We start from the raw sequence: 17,424 nt of genomic DNA on the forward strand, positions 1-17,424 counted from the left end.
TTTATTCAACTGAAAAGAATTCTTTTGCAATCAGAAAATCTCTTTGACATGTTAAGAATACATCTATCCCATAAAAAAATATATGGTTCATGTTCACTTATTTTTCAATCATATATACATAACATACTAAATATACAAATATCTGTCAGAGAGACTAGATTGTTTTGCACAGAAAATAACAACTAAAGTAATAAGTATCAAAATATATGGATCCGCATGGCATGGGGAGGCAGGTCTGATGTTTGGTGATGAGTTTGGCAACAGTGCGCCTCTTCTTTGTGTGACTCCTGATCAATTTCGTGGGCTTCTTCTGTTGGGTAAGAATCAGTGTGCGGATTTGCTACATGGGAGGTGTCCGGATAGGCTGTAGGCTTGTTTTCATTTTGAGTTGCCAGGGTGCCCGGTGATGTGGGGGTAGGGAAACAGCGTGGAGAGATATGGGTTCTGTTTCTTTGCAGCCTAGATCCGTCAGCAGTTTCAACTATGTAGGATCTAGGGTTTTCATGACAGGACATGATTTTGGCTTTTGTCCATGAGCTATTTGCCATTTTCTGGACAAAGACTTTGTCACCTGTCTGGAGTTCCGGGAGTTGCTTTGCTGATTCGTCTTAGTATTATTTCTGCCTTTTATGTTTAATTACCTTGTATTGCATGGAATCTTGTGTTTAAACGATTCTGAGTTTTAGTTGCTGTTATCTTTATGGTAGTATTAACCAGAGCTGACGGCTCATTAAAAGCTGAGCCGGTCAAGCATAAATGTCAACTGGGATAATGCTATATTCCAAAAGAGCAATATGAGGGTCAGCTCCAGCTTCTTTTGCTTTAGTGAGTATTTTCTTCTGCAGATTTGGACAGACTTTTCTACAAGCCCATTGGATCTTGGGTATATGGGGCTAGATGTTTTTTTAGACTGATTCCCCAGGACTGAGTAAAATCTTTGAATTCATTGGAGAACAGTCGTGGACTGTTGTCAGAGGATATGAGCTGGGTAATCCCAAAACGTGAGAAAATGGTTTTTAATTTTTTCTATAATGGTGGACAAAGTTTGGCTTGGCAATTTTTCAACTTCAAAAAACCTGCTATAATAATCACTGATTACGAGGTAGCACACTCTGTTCCATTCGAATAAGTCAATACCAAGGTGCTGCCATTGAGTGATGGTATCTGGCTGCTTCTTAGCGGTTCCTTCTGGTTTTTGGCTGCAAACTTCGAATATATTTCGCAATTCTGGACAAACCTCTCTGTATCTGCATTCATCTTTGGCCAGTATACAATCATTCTTGCGCATATTTTAGTTTTGTCTATTCCCAGGTGAGCATGGTGGAGTTGGTGTAGAATGTTAATTCTCAGCGTTTGAGGTATGATGATCCACTGGCCTTTCAATAGCAGACTGTCGTGGACGCTCAGTTTGTGCTGGATATTCTAGAAGGCCAAAACTTCCATTGGGCATGACTAACGTTTTGAAGGCCAGCCATCATGTACAAGGGATGCGAGTGTTGCTAGCTGGGCATCTTGGCGTGTCTCATGCCAGATTTCCTCAAGTTTAGAGTTGCTCACTGGTAAGGATTTCATCACTGCATGAACATAAACTTCAATGTCATTCTGTAACTGAGTGTCCATGTCAGGTAAATGAAGACGTGATAGTACATCTGGTATTGGTATTTCTGCTCCAGGGCTGTATTAGACTTCTAAGTCGTAGGGCTGAATCTGTATTATCATTTGCTGGAGCCGGGCGGGTGCATCATGGATTGGGCGTGACAGGACAATCTCTAGTGGGCAATGGTCAGTTGTAATGAAGACTTTGCGACCATAGATTTAGTGGTGGAAGTGTTTGCATCCAAAAACGATGGCATACAGCTCTTTCTTCATCTGTGAATAGTTCTTTTCTGTCTTGCTTAGCGCCCGTGAAGCAAAACCAAAGATTTTGCCCTTGAAGCATAGTTAAGCTCCCAGCCCATGTTTTCAACCTTAAGGTCCAGTGTTTTACAATCATGTTCAAAAAAAGATAAGCTGTCTGATATAGACCTTTTTATTTCTTCCATAGATGATTTGTGAACAACTTCCCACTTGAATTCTGTGGCTTTAGTCAGGTCTCTCAATGGCTTGTTCTTTGAAGATAGGTCAGGTATGTATCTTGACAAAAAATTCAACATTCTGAGTAACGTCTGAAGCTCCTCTTTTGACTTGGGATTTGGCATATCCTTTATCGCTTTTATTATTTCAGGATCAGGCTTTATTCCTTTTTTGCTGATGATGTGTCCAAAGTATTTGACCTGATCTTTCGCAAATTCACATTTGTCTTTGTTGAATTAAATTCCGGTTTCTTTAGCTCTGTTGAGAACTGCAGTGAGCCTTTTGTCATGCTCCTTACGGGATTTTCCGTATACTAACATTCATCAACAAGTATTCTGATGCCTTTAAGACCTTCAAATACTCTTCCATTTTCCTCTGGAATTCATCTTGCGCCAACACAAGGCCAAAGGGCCTTCTTCCACCTATAGCGTCGAAATATTGTGCTGAAAGTTGTTAGGTACGAAGATCGAGTAGAGAATGGTAGTATCCAATAGCCTGAGCAAGCGTTTAATTTGATGAAAATAACTGCTCCATCTATCTCGGCAACAGCATCCACGAAAGTTGGGATAGGGTAGTGTGGACGTTTTATGGCCTTAGTAAGGTCCAAGGGGTCAATACATAATCTGAAAGGTCCATCCTTTTTCTCAACCATTACCATGGCTTTTACCCAATCTGTTGGTTTGCTAACCTTTTCAATGATGTCAAGGGATTCCAACCTATCTAGTTCGTTATTAAGCTTCTCTTTCATTGCTAGTGGTATTTTTCTAGCGGGGTGTACAGTTGGGGTTGCATTGTTCTTTAAATGTATCTCACATTCTGTTTCAACTTTCCCTATGCCCTTAAACACGTTAACATTTTCAGCTTCTGGAGACTATTCGATGTTCAAAACAAGCTTGATGAGGTTCAGGTCTTTGCTTGTCTTGAGGCCAATTATGGGTGTGGTATTTGATTTGACTATGTAGAATACATGCAATTGTATAGGTCCATTTTTGTAGCTGCATGACAGGTTGCATATCCCAAGGTAAGGTATGGCTGACCCACAATAGCTGGTGAGTCGTTGAGTGGCTTTGGTTAGCTTTGACTTTTCTAACAATTTACTTAAGTATTGAGATGGGAGTATGTGAGCTGAGCATCAGTGTCAACCTTGAATTTCATCTTCAGCTCTCTAGTGACAGATATTTCTGTAAAAACTTCATCACTGCTGGAGTCTTTTCCGATCACATATAGAAATACCTTGGTTTCTTCCTGATTTTGCAGTTCACTAGTGAAACTAGGGCTCTCTGTTGCATCATTGCCAAGAGCATTCGCTGCCTTGCTTCTGCAGACTTTGGCGAAGTGGTTACTCTTTTTGCACTTTGAGCATGTTTTTCCTTTAGCAGGGCGTATGTGTTGGAGAGAGTATTTGCCACCACAAAAGTAGCACTCTGCTTTTTTATGAGGCGGATAGTATTTGCTTTTCGAAATGGCATCCACTTCTTGCTTGATTTCTTTCTGTTCAAATGTTTTGAGTTGTGCTTTGGTCGATTCATGTGCACAACAAATTGTGACAGCTTGGGTAAGTGTGAGACTGTCACCAATTCCCAAGAGCTCCTCATACAGTCTAGGATTTGTCACTCCACATACTATTTTGTCTCTCACCATCTCACTTTCGTCAGTATATCCACATGATTTGACTAGAATTTTTAGTTCTGTTATGTATTTCTCAACATTTTCAGTGTCTCTTTGGTCTTGCTTTTGGAAGATGTAGTGTGAGAATACTTAGTTTTTCTTAGGTGCTGTATACTCTCTGAACTTTTTCAAATACACCTTGAATTTGTCTTTATCTGCTTCTGTGAGCTCAAATGTGCAAATATCTCTCGCCCTTGATTACCAACCCATATGAGAAGGTCGGCACATAGCACATTCTCTGATTTTTCAGCAAGGGGGCCTTTGCACATCATTGGTGCATGACTCTCGAACTTGGTCCATTCAGAAGCGAGATCATCGGTGTTCCAGTTGATTGATGGTTGACTTATACCCATGACCTCTGACACCATGTAGAATTCTTCGATTCAATGGTTTAATTTAGACCCAAGCATCTATAATAAAATCCTAATAAGCACAAGCAAACAATATAAGCAAAAGCATACACAAGCAATATACAAGCAAATATAATAGATAATGCTACACTGAGAAAAAGACCCAAGAAGAAAAAACAACAAATTATTAATGCTAAAAATAAATAAGTAAAATAACTAATAAATATCCAAAAGCAAGGACTTTAACTTATTTTTTGAAATTCCAACCAACAAATCAATAGCAGACTCATATCAGTTCCATGCAGCAACCAAACTATGTCTTAGAGAAAAAGGGGACCTATCTGAAATTATCAATGGCTCTCATAGTTTGCATGTATTGCATATTAAGTGGGAAGATGGCAGAGCAATTGCAAACCAACCGAAAGAAAAGAAATAGCTAGGGAGTGTCTGGAGATTGTGCTTAACCTTGAATAATAATGAATGAAAAGTAACTGCCAGTTCAATAGGAAGAATGTTCTGTAAATAATATAAACTCTTTGTAGAGGACTTACTTGGAAAAGATGCTGGGGAAGGAAGAAAGCTTTTTAAAACACAAAGTGCCTTATTTTGTTGTCTTTAGAGTGGAATAAAATGGGATGTGAAGGTACTCAAGTAAATAAGTAGACAGTAATTTAGGTAAGAATAAGAGCAAAATAAATAGAATGCATAGCTTTCATAGGCAAACAAATTTCATATGGTGCAAAATGCCTTTGTTCCTTCCATGCTTCAATCTTAAACTATTAATATGTGGCTTCCAACTTAAATTTGAGTCAACCAGTATGCCTAGGTAACACAAAAATTTAACACGTTATATCTCTGTACTTGACTCAGAAGAGTTAATCAACTTAAGACATGTTAGGGCTCTTGATGTATATTAATAATACTATAAATTTTGTTTTTGAAGTATTCAAAGCTAGCCTATTTGTCAGAAACCATAATACTAGTCTATCAAATGCAAGAGTTAAATTATGTCTGACACCATCTTCATTAATTCCGGAAACGATACAGACTGTTTCATCAGGAAATAGTACAGTTACCCCTAGGTCTGCAATTTAATTACTAATATAATTAACATAAATTAAAAACAACAGAGTGCCTAGAATTGAACCTTGGGGTACTCCAACATTATTTGACTGATTTGAAGACAATGATTAACATCGCCCCTTTCAATATACTAAACTCTGTCACTTAAATATGACATTATTAGCACATTAGCCTGACCACATATGCTAATGTTTGACAATTTTTCATTTAACTTTATATGACTTATAGTATCAAATGCTTTCTGTAAATCCACAAATATAGAAGCTGTAATTTCATCTTTATCCAAAGCATCCTGTATAAACTGGGTTATTGCCAAAATAGCATGCTCTGTGGAATGGTCTTTGTAAAACCCAAATTGGGACTTTCTAAAAAAGAAAAATTCTCTTCAAGAAAATTAACAATTCTTATATATAAACAACATTCAATAATTTTACCAAAACCAGATAGGATAGATATAGACCTGTAGTTAGATGGGTCACTCACATCTCTCCCTTACCAAAAGCAGATAGGATAGATATAGGCCTATAGTTAGATGGGTCACTCACATCTCTCCCTTACCAAAAGAAGATAGGATAGATATAGACCTATAGTTAGATGGGTCACTCACATCCCTCCCTTACCAAAAGCAGATGGGATAGATATAGACCTATAGTAAGATGGGTCACTCACATCTCTCCCTTACCAAAAGCAGATAGGATAGATATAGACCTATAGTTAGCTGGGTCACTTACATCTCTCCCTTACCAAAAGAAGATAGGATAGATATAGACCTATAGTTAGATGGGTCACTCACATCCCTCCCTTACCAAAAGCAGATTGGATAGATATAGACCTATAGTAAGATGGGTCACTCACATCTCTCCCTTACCAAAAGCAGATAGGATAGATATAGACCTATAGTTAGCTGGGTCACTAACATCTCTCCCTTACCAAAAGCAGATAGGATAGATATAGACCTATAGTTAGCTGGGTCACTCACATCTCTCCCTTACCAAAAGCAGATAGGATAGATATAGACCTATAGTTAGATTGGTCACTCACATCTCTCCCTTACCAAAAGATCTTTTTGTCCTGGCCTGGCCACCTCTTTGTCCTGGCCTACCTTGTTTGAATTCTAATGGTAATATTTAGTCAGTATTTTTAATTCATTGCAATGTTTATTTTATTTTCAATTATGATTCAAATCAGGGCTGAAGTGCAGTTACTCCAACTGTTTAAAATGGGTCTAAGTCAATTTCCATCAATTTTTAAATTATTGATGGTATGCTAAGGTCTATCAAGTAAATTAATTTGAATAGAGGAGCAGAATTTGCCTGTATGGCATTACCTAAGCTATGCCAGGTTTATTTTATAGAGCATCTTATAAACGTTGATTTAGAAAAATTAAATAGAAAGTGAATTTTATAGATCATTTTATAAATGTTGATTTAAAAAAATTAAATAGAAAGTGTTCTAATTTTTTAGACTCAATTAACTGATATTGCAACAGAAAAGATAATCTTTTTTTATGCGTCTTTGTGTATGCTTGCATGGGTCAGGAATTTTCAGGAGGGATTTCAAGTGATCTTTTTCACAAGATAAACTTTGCATTCAAAATCAAAAATAAGATTTTTAAATTGTCGTTGTGTTTTAAAATGTTCTTTCTTTTCTCTCATATCCAAGGAGCAAAAAGCAATGGATTTTTTTTCATGAAAATTTTATAGCAATTGCTTATGGTAAAGTTGAATAAGATAATCCACAAACATTTTCATCAATTCTGGTATTCCTATTTTATTTTCTTATTCTCTAAATAATTGTTTACGGTATGTTTGTACTTTAATAGCAAGCATTAGATTTTTCATTAATTTTTATGAAGATGTGGGTTAAAGGGGTTGTATTATTTTGTGTTATTTTTATATGTTGGTATACTATGCATCCATAAATGGGTCATTTTGGCTGAACAGAAAAGACAAAATTTGTGCATGAGTTATCAAAATACTCTATCGACAATACCCAAGAAATGGTTTAGGCTTCGAAATTTAGATTTTCAGAAAATGTTGATTGAGGAAAGGGAACTTTTTATTTTTTGAAAGAGGACAAGACAGAAGTGGATTTCCAAGCATGAAGAATAATAAATAATTAAAAAATTACCAAAGATTAAAAACTTTGTGAATAATAAATTATGAGAACAAATATATGTTGAGGTATTTATTTTGAAATTGACTAAATTGTTTTTAATTGTTGTTGGAAGGATAAATTTTAATTTAGTAAGATTGGATATGAAAATGTTGGGTAGTCATGGTTTATGCCTATAGTAAAACTCTTTAGGGACATCATAACTTGTGGCATTATTATTCCATGCTTTCATTGTTAGTTGAGGAAATTTTCGTTTTTATAAATTTTTATTTAGTAGCAGTAAAATAAGTATTTCCTAGGTCTTATTTGAAAATATATGTCGGTGAATTTTCTCTTTTAATTTTCTTGAAAATTTTCTCTTGCAGGTGTCAAAAGTGGAAATTTTGAAAAAAAAGTTTCAAAAAGTGCATATTTTGAAAAAAATGGTTCCAAAGATGCGCAATATAAATTCTAAGTGATATTTTAGACTTGAAAGAGGGACTGTGGGAATTTTATGTGAAGAATAGGCATCAGTATATATGGTGCCAACAAAGGTTTTGTCATTGGAAAAGCAAGTACTTATGGCCGTATGGCTTCTTGCTACCCCAGACAGCTATTGCTCTATTGGAGATGGATTTGTGCCCCCAAATCCTCTGTGCATTATAGAGATTTGTGGATGACATATGTGAACTGGCCCCTCAGGCAATTGCATGGTCAATTGGGAGTCAGTTGAATGAAACCATTGATGTCCTTAGAGAATTAAGTAATTTCCCTTAAGTGATAGGAGATATTGAAGGTATATATATATATTGAGTTAAAATAGTAAAAATAGTTTTTTTACTTGTCGCTTTTTGTTCTTCCTCTTTCCATGTAAAACAAAAATGTCTTAAAAATGGAACTAAAAATTTTTTCCTATGTCCAAAGTCGTATCTGAGGGGGGGGCGGATTTAACTCCTCCAACCCCATGAAATGTCAGTCTGATTTGTAAAAGCATAACAAAAAAGTATATAAACAAATTTTTTATCCATTTTTAAGTTTTTTTTTTGTAAAAAAAAAACACAAGCTTATATACAAAGAAAAGCCACAAGCGGAATAACTTGTTTACAGACATGGGAGGGGCAACATTTTGAATAGAAGGCTTTAGGCTACACTGCTTGTGGTTATTCTCTTTTGGCAACTCCTTTTATGATATTCCTCATTAAGAAACTATTATTCAATCGGTCTTTTACAGATCCGATAAATTAAAATTCTTCCGGGATTCTCCTTGAACACATGCAATTTGTTCACCATATTAGTAATAGACTGGTGGTGGGTTTTTTGGTATTATTCTTTCAGGGTGCAAGAAAATAAATCTTGTTTCTTTCAGAGAAAGGGCCCTATTGCCTAACAACCTTCATTTCAGGTATGAACAAAGTTCCAAAGCTACTAGTAGTAGAATTCGACAGAATTCCAAAAGCTGAAGAGACTTTAGCTGCACAACTTGTGGTTTGACAGCTTTTCTTCGAGTAAGAAGTATTTTATATGTAAAAATGGTATTTTCAGACAAAATCTGCCAGCCAAGTAGCATTACTACTTTGCTCCACCACTTTTTCCATGACGGCTTTATTTTTAGGTGAAAGTTTCTTATACGGTCCCTTATATAAATATGAATGGGGTACTTAACCTCCCTTTTTTTTAGGAACATGGCTAGAGTAAGTTTTCAAAATGTCTTTTGTAGAACTGACGTTTCGAACAAGTTAACGAAACTGTGTCAAAGGAAAGTAAAAAGTAATAATAAGACTAAAAGTTTACAGAAACAAATTATTGCAGAACGTAAACTACAAGTAATGCATTGAATTGCAAAGCTGAGTCACGGAACATGCGATGAAAATATACATCATAATAAGTCAAACTGAATAACAACAAGGTCAGTTCTCTTTAATTTTGTATCTCAGACCATGCCTCTACTGGGTTGAAATTTGAGTTACCAGCTACTTTGTAGTCGGAATAAATGTCAAATTTTTATAAGTTTAAGTTCTTGGCCAGGGGCGGAGGGGGAGGGGGGTATTGGAGATATTGTAGGAAGGATAGTTTGTTCTCAGTTTAGTTAAGGTATAATAATGGATTCTGCTTTCCTATGGTTTTATTTGAAACGTTTTGTTCTAAGTAATTTTTTTTACTACTGTTCTACGTTTTTTTAGTTTTTTTTTATGGTTAGGAACTGGGTCTTTGAGGATTTTTGAAAGCTTTTGTGCCATCTAAGTTTTTACAAAACGTAGTAGGTGGTCCCTACAGTTTATATCCCAACTGTCAAAATGGGTGCAAAGGAACCAGTTTTAGTTTTACGAAAGATTGCTTTATTATCCCTTAAAAAAAGTGTCTGCTTGAATTTCTTTGTCTTGCTTTGTGTATCTACTTAGTGCAAAGTAAATTTTAGAACGTTGGCAACTAATTCCCATTAGGGCTAATATAATTTGAGAAGAGAAATTTAATTGTTTTCAAAATCAAAATTATTTTGTCGCTTTCAAAGATAATATCCAAGATTTGACATATATCTTATTAAACGAGCAAAAAATAATTGTACAAGTTAATTTTTTTATTCAGTAAATTGGCTTTAGTTTTTTTTTCTATATATATCTATTTTTTTAGAAAATCACCACAAATATAATTTTATAATTGGAAAACGATCTAGGTAGGTCAAGACTCTGTGGATATTCCTTGAGTGCTTCAGTTTTAGAATTTTTTTTTGTCTGAATGAAAACTTCCCAATTGGAACACTTTTACGCCATCTATAAACGGAAGTTATTTTGATATAATTGGCGCTTACTACTGCAGCGTAGTGTTACACTTACAGGCTCTTCCAGTTACAGGTAGATTGTAGAAGATAATTTTGCCAAACCTACCTACAAAAAGCAACAGAATTTGTGATAAGTTTGAAAAATTTCGTCCGACTTATTGAAAATTCTGCAGGGTAAGTTTTGATGAAAATGTGAAATCAAGTGATTTCCCAAAAGGGGGGAAGTTTTCTCATAAGAAGCTTCTTCATTTAGCAGCATGTTGTTCTTAAAATTTTCTATAAGGTTTTTAATTTAGTAAACTCAGTCATACTTACCAGGTATGTATGTATGAATTTCTTTGGAGGGGGGGGGGTATAGTTCTTTATTTACCTAATATTTGAACAAGTGCTAAATTCCAGAAGCTAACGGATTTTGGGAGAAAAGCAGGCCTCTAGCCCTGCTCCCTGCATATGTGATTGCCACTGACCTTCTAGGTGGCCATATTCTTTACAACTAAATAATAAGATGGGAGGGTTTAAGTGAATATGAAGCTGGAAGGAAAGAGGAGTTTCCAGATTGCATAAATCAGCATAATATTGCATAACTCCTCGAAGGGTAGTCTCGCCTGAATTTGTTCTGGGCGTACAGAAAAAGGTTTCCCCCAAAAAGTATGAGATTATTTTAGGTATAGACAGTGATATCAGTTCATAGAAATGTAGAGAAGAGGGCGGGGGTCAAAATTGAATTTCGAAATCTACCAATGAACAATATTTTGCCTTTTTTGTTAATTTCGTCAGTCGGGTATCAAAAGGTTGTATCTCCGTAATTGTAAATTATCAGAAGAGCAGAAAAAAAACCTCACAACTTTTTTATTTCCTCCGATAACTGTAAAACAAACACTGATTGATATACATTGATTTTACATATCAATCGGTTTTTGTTTTATGATTATCGGAGAGAAAATAAAAATGTTGTGAAGTTTTATACTTGCTCTTCTGAAAATTTACAATTATAGAGATCCGACCTTTTGATACCCGACTGACGATTTACTATATCAAAATACCAAAGAAAAGGCGTTTTTCAGTGAAACTTCAACAAAGGTATTTTTCAAAATCTAAGAGAGGGGAAAAAAATTAACGGGTTAATCTCTTAAGTGTGGTTAACAGCAAAAAATATAAGTTTATTTGGGGGTGCGGGTAACTCCAATTATGGCAAAAGACAGGCTTTTGAACTTATTTTTTTCATATTTTTTTCTCTAGTTTGTATAGTTGAAAAAAGAGTGAAAAATCATGAAAGCCTAATTTATGAGGCATACCTTTATGTAAAATCAAAATAGACTTATTGACTGGAAGTATTCCCGAAACCTAATTAACTAGAGGCAGCAGGGGCTAGATCAAGCTTGCTTGTTTTTATCATAGGTAGTGCTGCCAAAAGGAAGGGTAATATGCCTGTAATGTACTTCTACCCGGCCACTTAGCGCTGAAGGGGTAGTAATAGAAACCCCGGATGGGGTTTATTCCATTGGAAATTCGAAGATTTGATCAGAGTAACTAATCAGAGAAGAAATTTAATTGATGAGCATAAACGAACATTCAGAGTTCTACCACTTATGGTTATGCTTATGCTTCTCATAAATTCAAAGAATATGCTTAAAAGAATTTTAGTATGAACATATTTAGTATGTAATAAGAAGGGATGTATCACCTGGCAGCACTCTTATTCAGGCTTTGTGCAAATTGAAGAAGATGAAAGACTGGTTCCTTACCCCCCCCCCCACCCCCAAGTATTTTTGTTTATCTGAAGCCTCATGTAGACTTAGACAATTTGAGTATTGAAATGCACTCTTTTTTGGCATCTGGTGGCATTTTGATATACATGATAGCTAATTGCGCACAAACGTGCCGCCATGCGGTATTACTATTTATGGAACTGGGAAGCTCAATATATAGTTTTTGAAACCTTTAAACTGACTCACTGTCTCATAATTTTCAATCAATAGCAATTTAGTTCTCTTTGGGGCAAAACCATAGTTTGGTGCCACAAAATGGCAGAAAACGCCACTTTCCCATAGCACAATCTTTTTTTTGCTCCATAAAAATACCTCTAGAACTACAGATTTCAATTTTAATAAGCATTCTACCAATCTTTTAGGATCATCAGTTTGGTACAACCATTTTGCTGGAAATTGACCACCAGCACGACCGTCAGTTCAGAACTCGGAAATCGACCATAGGTTCGGTACGACCCCTTGTGGAAAACCAAACAAAAAAAAATGAAAAAACAAATAAACTAAAATAAAAAGAAAAGAAAAAAGACAAAACCAAAAAATAAACATGCATCCGTGATCTTTCCTCTGAGAAAAAAGAATCGCAAAATCCCACATTTTTATTGATTGGAGCTTGAAACCTGCACAGTAGGGCTCTCTGATATGCAGAATCTTAAGGTGCGAATTTTATCAAGATTGTTTCCCATTTTGAGAGTGTTTTTTAGTCAGGTTCTCTTGTCTGTAATGACCTGTTGTACGCACCTTGAGGAGGAGAAAATAAAAGTTTCCCAATATTTCTAGTCCACAGAAATACAGGGGAGCAATGCCAGTGGAAGTAAACCACCTCACTCCATATTAGTTTCCAAATGGAGAGTTAAAGTAGAAGTTTGGATTTCAAGTTAGTTTTGAAGAGTGGGCTATGCAGAGGAATTCAATATTCAGCTCATTACTTTAAAAACTTTAAAAGCTGATTTATTTGGGATTAAAATAATCGAAATTGCCTTGGTCAACTTTTGTTGAATGATCTTGAATGGTAGCTTATGTGAAAATTTAGTTGATGAGCAATCTCTGTCTTGTAGTTCATAAAATTTGAAAAAAGCCGAGGGAAGGTTGGTATTCCAACATGTTTAAATTATTAAGCCGATTTTGAGTAATTTCTGACAAGATTTAACAAGGCCGTATCCAGGGGGGGGGGGTACCCGGTTTGAACCCCCCTCCCCCCGAAATGTTTGACAGAGTCGAAAATAATTCGAAAATTACTAAAACCTAGGTAAAAATCAGTAAAATTAGTCGAAAACTGAGTCAAAAGTTAGTAACCCCCCCCCCCCGAAATGTTTGACCGAGTCGAAAATAAGTCGAAAATTACTAAAACCTAGGTAAAAATCAGTAAAATTAGTCGAAAACTGAGTCAAAAGTTAGTAACCCCCCCCCCCCCCGAAAAAAAAATCCTGGATCCGCCCTTGAGATTTAAGTTGTGTCTGTGAGACTACTTAACTCAAAAGAGGCCACTAAATTGTACAAAATGAGGGGGAAATCTACGAACAAGTAATCGAATCACAATAAAACCAAACGTATCGTTTATCTAATCGATCAATCACAATTCAATCCCAATCGATCAATCTAGTCAATCAAATCACATTAAAACCAAACGTAGCATTACTCTAATTGATCAATCACAATTCAATCGATCAATCTAGTCGATCGAATCACAATAAAACCAAACGTAGTATTTCTCTAATCGATCAATCACAATTCAATCTGAATCGAACAATCTAGACGATCGAATCACAATAAAACCAAACGTAGCGTGTCTCTAATCGATCAATCACAATTCAACCTCAGTCGATCAATCTAGTCGATCGAATACCAATAAAACCAAACGTAGCGTTTATCTAATCGATCAATCACAATTCAATCCCAATCGATCAATCTAGTCAATCAAATCACATTAAAAACAAACGTAGCATTACTCTAATTGATCAATCACAATTCAATCGATCAATCTAGTCGATCGAATCACAATAAAACCAAACGTAGAATTTCTCTAATCGATCAATCACAATTCAATCTGAATCGAACAATCTAGACGATCGAATCACAATAAAACCAAACGTAGCGTGTCTCTAATCGATCAATCACAATTCAACCTCAGTCGATCAATCTATTCGATCGAATACCAATAAAACCAAACGTAGCGTTTATCTAATCGATCAATCACAATTCAATCTCAATCGATCAGTCTAGTCGATCAAATCACAATAAAACCAATCGTAGTATTTCTCTAATCGGTCAATAAGGACCAAAGATCAAGATTGAAAATCATCAGGGAAAATCAGCTCTCGATTTTTCGATGAAACGTTCTCTGCAGAGCTGGGGAACACAAATGGATTTATTTGTGATCGGGAGGAGGGTGTTTAAAAGCACTTAGAATAAGTAAATTATTACACAAAATTAAACTACAGGGTAAAAGGTCAAGATTTAGAGGGAAACCTTACCAATAGCCAACCCTATCTTCCTTTTTGTGCATCTGTTCAGTCCGTCGTACCCTCGTCTTCTCTGAAGACAAAAAATAATATCGCATAAACCTAATTGTTTCTTCGTGTTCATAAACGATCTTGGAGATAGCCTTGTAAACAAAATTTCACCACTCTGCTGATGACTTGACGCCAAAGATCTCCATCGTGAAGGATGAAGATCCCAGAAATCCCAATAAGGAGTTTCAGGTTAATCTGAAAAATCGTGGTGTGGATGGATGAGTAACTTGTTATTTTTAATGCATCCAAAAAAAGCTCATAATTTACGAGGCGTGGAATGTGAAGCATCACCCTGTTTTCATGTTCAAAGGAGAGGCAATAAATCAAGTTGACACATTACGCCTTCTTGGAGTTCAGTTCTCGTCGGATCTGACGTTGGCTGAACAACTCAGCAAAGCAGTCATTCTGAGATGCAAAAGCCTCTTCCCTGACGAATCCATTTTGACATTTTTCACGTCGTGCATCAGACCTGTCGTGGAATATGGATGTCCTCTCTTTGCTGGTGCTCCAATTAGCCACATCACTCCTCTTCAAATCAAAAATCCAGCAGTTCGCACAGCAATTTCTTGCAATTGCTAAAGTTTGACTGTTTGTCCCAATTTTTTAAGAATGGTTGAAACACAGGGGCCGTTTAATTAGAAAAGGAAGCTTTTTTAAAATCTTACGCTAAAATCTTTAGCGTAAAGAGCAAGATATTGAGGAGAGGGAAACCCTTCATATCCTGAATAATTTCTGTTCGTTTTGAGTTTTAACATTGATCCTTACTTTCAGTTAAAAAACTTGGTTTTTATTTAATTACACAGCAAAGAACAGCCTCACTTTGGATTCCAAATAATAAAAAAAACAACAACAATATTTGTTTAGAAAAACAGAGAATACTGAAACACCAACTGAGCATCAATCTGAAATTACATTTTTTTCTTTTAAACTATGGTCTCCACAAATGTTTGTAAATTATAACTAAAGGACAATACCAAAAGTAAATTGAAGACAGTATTTAAAAAAATAAAAACGTAATACTTGGGCTTTGTTATAGTTACTCTTTGTTTAAGTTCATGTAGTAAACACAATCATCCTGGACTGGAGATAATTGCTCATAGGAAACATAAATAATAATAACAATAAAAAAGTCTAATTTTTTAAAATACAGTCAAGGAGTTGCGTGACCACGAGGCACACCTAAAGCTTATGCAAGATGGAACAGGGGGAAACCCATTTATGTCATTGCTTTTGTCACAGTAAGCATAGTATTGACCACAAATATAGTTTTACTTCATTTGACTCACCTCTGCTACTCTCTCCACCATTATCAGACTGAGCAGATGGCTGCGTCCCCAAGGACTGGGCAATCAAAAATTACTTGAGGAAATTAGGTGCCATCTTTTGAATAAGTTAAGTTGCGCATAAAAAAAAAAAAAAAATAATGACACCGACCCCCATATTGGCAGGCTGATATTTAGATCGGGCCCTATTTGTAGCCATTGCATATAATCACAGTCGCAATAACGAGTAGTCGTGGTTGTAAGCGGTTGGAATCGCAGTCGCAAGTAGTCACAGTCCCAATCGAAGTTAGTCTTAGTCAAGTCCCAAGTAGTCACAGTTGCGAATAATCATAGTTGCAGTTGTGGTTGCAAGTAGTTGCAGTCGCGGTGGCAGTATTGACCCTGAAAGTTTCAAGTTAATACTGTCATCCATTTCTGAGATATTGCAGATACGTTCTTTTGAAAACCTGGATGTACATAGCGTCTTTTGATTTAGTTCAACATTCCCCTAAATTCACCCTTAAGTTTCACCTTCTTGACTTGACTTATGTCCCATCCGTCCTTGAAGGTCGTTTTGGGGCCTCTTCTTTAACCAGTTCATTGATATGCCTCCTGTAGGTGCTTCTGTTGTCGGCCAGGCGGAGGAGTCGTGACAGGTTGTAGGATGAGAACTTTTATTTCCATCTCTTCGGAGAGTGACCTCTGGGGCGAGAACCGTGTACTCGTCCATCGAAGGTTATCTTTGGGAGACGAGTGCTAGCCATGCGTTGGGTATATCCAAGCCATTTGAGTTGTTGTAGTTTTATTTTGTCCAGTATTGTAAATTTGACTTTCAGATTATGGAGAAGCTTGGGGTTGGAGATTCTGACTTGGTAGGTGATAACAGCCATACGTAGTAGGGACTTGGTTTCAAAGGCAGCTATGCAACATTGATCGTTTGTTTTAAGCGTCCAGGATTTACAGGCATAAATGGCGATCGGAATAATCAGGGAGTAGAAGAGTCTCGTTTTGAGAATTGTTGTTAAGTTCTTATTCCTCCAGATGGGCATCAGAGCTTTAAAATTGGAGTTCGCAAGTGTCAGGCGTCTCTTGATGTCTTTGAGTTGTTTGTTATCAGAAGTAAGTAAGCTCCCAAGGTAGGCGAAGTCTTCCACCCACTCAATGGTATCTCCACCAAGCTGAAGGCTGAGACTTTCACACCTTCATACTCCTTCAAATCCCTTTGTGCTTGCCAACCTCTTCAGATAAATTTTAGTTGAGCTATTAAGAGCTTATGATTTTTACCCGTAATCCCTGTTCCTTACTGATCGATTAAAATGACTAGAGACTATTAAGAGACTATAAAGAGACTATTATGAGCTTATGATTTTTACCTGTGATCCATGTTCCTAACTGATCGATTAAAATGACTAGAGACTATTAAGAGACTATAAAGAGACTATTATGAGCTTATGATTTTTACCCGTGATCCCTGTTCCTTACTGATCGATTAAAATGACTAGAGACTATTAAGAGACTATAAAGAGACTATTATGAGATTATGATTTTTACCCGTGATCCCTGTTCCTTACTGATCGATTAAAATGACTAGAGACTATTAAGAGACTATAAAGAGACTATTATGAGCTTATGATTTTTACCCGTGATCCCTGTTCCTTACTGATCGATTAAAATGACTGTTCTTCTCGATTTGGAAGGAGCTGCAATTGTTGTTATAACCTATCATTCAACTCTCCTGAGAAATACTTAAATTATCCTCTTTATTTATTTACTTTCTGAGTTTTTAAACCATAACTTCTTCCTATCTCCTTAAAAAGTAAGCTGGACTCCTCCAAAGAG

At 36.1% G+C, this 17,424-nt stretch overlaps 1 protein-coding gene across 6 annotated transcripts in view; it reads left to right on the forward strand.

Moving 5' to 3' along the window:
• Positions 1–7,671: 7,671 nt before the first annotated feature.
• The window catches only part of LOC148945795 (myosin-IIIa-like), a 244,434-nt gene continuing 234,681 nt past the window's right edge, over positions 7,672–17,424 (forward strand). For 4 of the 6 annotated variants that reach the window (XM_089098127.1, XM_089098129.1, XM_089098130.1 and 1 more), the window contains exon 1: positions 7,673–8,064. The gene's annotated coding sequence lies outside the window, so the exon portion shown is untranslated. Of the gene's footprint in view, positions 8,065–9,077; positions 9,175–17,424 lie in introns of all 6 variants that reach the window. The other 2 variants (XM_089098128.1, XM_089098132.1) reach the window with 2 other exon arrangements.

The sequence above is a fragment of the Artemia sp. Qi Xiang Cuo genome, chromosome 12 (genome assembly GCF_049724085.1).
Source record: "Artemia sp. Qi Xiang Cuo chromosome 12, ASM4972408v1, whole genome shotgun sequence".
Lineage (NCBI taxonomy): Eukaryota > Metazoa > Arthropoda > Branchiopoda > Anostraca > Artemiidae > Artemia > Artemia sp. Qi Xiang Cuo.